This window comes from Pongo pygmaeus, chromosome 1 (assembly GCF_028885625.2).
Source record: "Pongo pygmaeus isolate AG05252 chromosome 1, NHGRI_mPonPyg2-v2.0_pri, whole genome shotgun sequence".
In the NCBI taxonomy this organism is placed as follows: Eukaryota; Metazoa; Chordata; class Mammalia; order Primates; family Hominidae; genus Pongo; species Pongo pygmaeus.
Window position 1 is genome coordinate 91,546,685 of NC_072373.2, and position 4,199 is coordinate 91,550,883.

At 36.5% G+C, this 4,199-nt stretch overlaps 1 pseudogene; it reads left to right on the forward strand.

Moving 5' to 3' along the window:
• The first annotated feature begins 2,587 nt into the window (after positions 1 to 2,587).
• LOC129039632 (olfactory receptor 6K3-like) lies at positions 2,588 to 3,535 on the forward strand (annotated as a pseudogene).
• The last annotated feature ends 664 nt before the right edge of the window (positions 3,536 to 4,199 follow it).

Here is a 4,199-nt window from a genome sequence, read left to right on the forward strand (position 1 = left end):
CAGAACACAGAACAATTATACTGGTATCATTTTCTATCATACTAGGAAAGCCTGTTGGGGATAATACAGCCATAAGATATTGGGATGACAAAATAATTTTAAAATCTCATATGCAGCCATATTATCTGTTCTGCTTAAAGGCTCAGGTTTGATTTGGAACCCTATAGAGAGCCAGTATAAGGTTTTCAGACAAAGGATTGACAGCTTTGCATTTAGGAAAGATTATTTCAGTAGCTATGTGAAAGTGAGATGTAGTAAGACAAGTCTGGAAACAATAAGCCCAGATAAGACTAATTAAGATAAAAATTGCTAGAGTATAAATTACTTTTTATGAGCCTCCATTTTTTATGTAAAAGTTTTCTTAAAGAAAAACAAGGGAATTTTCACCTCATATTTTCCTGTTTCAACATAGACTTACTATTTTGCTGTATGTACAAAAAGCAAGAGAAAAAAATTGTGGTTGCCATATGCCAAGCTGGGTTCTTATTTGTGTATAGCCTCTGGTATTATGGTTTCCAAATAATTTTATCTATTTATTGTATCCATTGGCAGTTCAGAGTTGTTTGACTTTTTTGGTAGGTATCAGTAGCTTTCTCCATTTAGAGGTCCCATCTTCACCTCAGTGCCAAGTGAAGAGTCAGAATTCTGCCATGCAAACAAACATTTATTAGCAAACAGGCAAAAACATACTACTATTAGGCCTTTTCTTGGAAGCTCATGGAAGTCTCAACTCTTTTTCCTTATGCTTTCTGGTTAGTATAATAAATGAAAGTTTCTATCAAAGATAAAATGTAATAAAATTATCTCCAGTAGAAAAGCTAACTTTCTAGTGAGATTAGGTGATAAATACCCTTTTAAGGAGGGAACACAGGAATGAATGGATCATGTGCCTATTGCACCTCTCCAAGCTCTATAGGCTGCCTAGCTCATCCTGTTTTATATCCCTGCAAGCCAGAGGTTAGGTATACTTTCAGCCAATCAACGTATCTTGATCACATGGTTTTTCATTAAAAAAAAATTTCTGTATGCCAGTGGTTCTTAACTGGCACAAATTTTCTTCTACTTCTTCCCTGCAGTGACATTTGGTGACTTCTAGGACGATTTTGGTAGTCATGACAGAGGGAGGGGTCTATGCTACTGACACCTTATAGGTGAGACCAGGGGTGGCTGCTAGACATTCTATAATGCACGAACAGCCTTGCCTTCTCTCTGAGCAATGAATTGTCTGTTTCAAAATGTCAATAATGCTGAAGGTGACAAAACCTGCTTTACATTATTTAATAAAATCTACAGTGTGGATACAGATAAGAATATTTGAAGCTCTTATCAAATCTGCCTTTTGAGGCAGACTATGGATTAAAGTATTTCAAATGTTGCAAATTATACCTAGAATTTCTAGATTAGCGCACTTCAACTATTAATTAACTCCCTGTGATTGTTAATACTGAGTGTCAACTTGATTGGATTGAAGGATGCAAAGTATTGATCCTGGGTGTGTCTGTGAGGATGTTGCCAAAGGAGATTAACTTTTGAGTCAGTGTGCTAGGAAAGGCAGACTCACCTTTAATCTGGGTGGGCACCATCTAATCAGCTGCCAACGTGGCTAGACTATAAAGTAGACAGAAAAACATGAGAAGACTAGACTAACCTGGCCTCCCAGCCTACATCTTTCTCCTGTGCTGGACCCTTCCTGCCCTCAAACATCAGACTCCAAGTTCTTCAGTTTTGGGACTCGAACTGGCTTTGCTTGCTCCTCAGCTTGCAGACAGCCTATTGCGGGACCTTGTAACAGTGTGAGTTAATATTTAATAAGTTTCCCTTTAACTATATATATATCTCCTATTAATTGTATCCTTCTAGAGAACCCTAATACACCCCCTTTAGAGTGTAGATTAATTTGCATACCCATATACGTCACATGAGATTAGCCTCTTGTGTTTTAAAGTAAATTACATTCAGTGGAATGTTTGGATTTTTTCTTTTCATTCAGTTATTAATAATGAGTCAGACTAAAGGAAGCTGGTAATCATGCTTTAGTTTTAAACATGCCCACTTAAAAATGAGCTTATTCTTATCCACAGAGGTTATCATTTTGTTATGACCCATTCTGTGTCCCCAACACTTCATCTCAAAAAAATGAAAATGTCTATTTACTTAAATTGTTTCTAATTTACTGTTCTAATAAATGTTCTAGCTAATATTGTCATATATTTCTTTTTTAATAGCTGAAATATTTCCCCTAGACTACATAGTGAAAGGCAGGCTCTAAACAGTCTTAAACTCTCAATATAAATTGCCAAATTGCCATTCAGGGGAGTTTGTACCAATTTACATGTCTAACTAGCAATACTGTTAGCTTATCCAACAGAATAATTGACAACATAAGTTATTATAATTACTAAAAAGCACTTGGAAATTTGACAGGATAACTTTATATTTTGCAAAATGACTCACATAGTGTATTTTATTTAACCAGCCTAATTTCAAGGCCGTTTAGCTGCTTGAAAAGAAAGTTTTTATTTGTTCTTTGTACGTACTTAGAATGCCGACTGTGTTTTATGAGCCAACAAGTGAAACCGCTGAAAATATGGATCCAGAGAATCAGACAATGGTGACTGAGTTTTATTTCTCTGACTTTCCTCAATCTAAGAATGGCAGCCTCTTATTCTTCATTCCTATGCTCTTTATTTATATATTCATTCTTGTTGGAAATTTCATGATTTTCTTTGCTGTCCGACTGGACCCCCATCTCCATAATCCTATGGACAATTTTATCAGTGTCTTCTCCTTCCTGGAGATTTGGTACACCACCGTGACTATCCCCAAGATGCTCTCCAACCTTCTCAGTGAACAGAAAACCATCTCTTTCATAGGCTGCCGCCTGCAGATGTATTTCTTCCACTCACTCAGGGTCACAGAAGCCCTAGTCCTCACAGTGATGGCCATTGACAGGTATGTAGCCATCTGCAACCCCCTTTGCTATGCAATCATTATGACCCCTTGACTGTGCATCCAGCTGTCCACTGGCTCTCGCATTTTTGGCTTCCTCATGTTACTGCCAGAGATTGTGTGGATTTCTACTCTTCCATTCTGTGGCCCCAACCAAATTCATCAACTCTTTTGTGACTCTGAACCTGTGCTGCAGTTGGCCTGCACCGATACGTCCATAATTCTGGTTGAAGATGTGATCCATGCTATTTCCATTCTGACCTCTGTCTCTGTCATCACCCTTTCCTATTTAAGAATCATCATGGTGATCCTGAGGATTCCCTCTGGTGAGAGCAGTCAGAAGGCTTTCTCTACATGTGCAGCCCACATTGCTATTTTCTTGCTGTTTTTCGGCAGTGTGACACTCATATATCTGCCCTTCTCTGTCACGTTCCCACCATTACTGGACAAGGCCATTGCACTGATGTTTGCTGTCCTTGCCCCACTTTTCAACCCAGTAATCTATAGTCTGAGGAACAAAGATATGAAAAATGCCACCAAGAAAATCCTCTGTTCTCAAAAGATGTTTAATGCCTCTGGGAGTTAACGGAGTTCACACACATCTCTTCACAGAAATCTCATCATCTCCTTAAGTTTAAAATGCTAACAAATCAGTTTTTTAAAATTACCATGCACTTTTTCTTTTTTTAACGAAATTATTTAAAAACATTTTGGCATGTATTTTCAAAGTGAAGTATCTCTTCAATGATTTTTAATATGAATAACAACAGTACTAAGTTGTGTATCTATCATTTTAATTTATAGGTCTTGTTTTTCTAAGGCTATAAGTATGATTTATAAATGTTATTACTTTTGCTTGAAAAGTAAGTTAAGCTGTAAAAACAAAAACAAAATAAGTACGTTAAGTTTTAAAGATATTTAAATGATTGTAAAACCTTCTTATACATATATCTACATTGTTCTCTTTTCCTGCGCTCCACATTTCTTTGTGAAAATCTGTATTCATCTGGTGTCATTTTCCTTCCACCTGAGAAGCTTCCTTCAACTTTTCTCACACTGTGGGTCTGTGGATGATTAATCCTTTTTGTTTTAGTAAGTTTCAACAACACTTTGTAAATCTGAGCAAGTATTTTATTTTGTCCTCATTTTATAACATGTTTTTTTCTGGATATAGAAGTCCAAAATATAAGATTTTTTTTTCTTTCTTTCCATGAGTTAAAGATGTTGGTCTACTTTGTTCTCATTTGCAT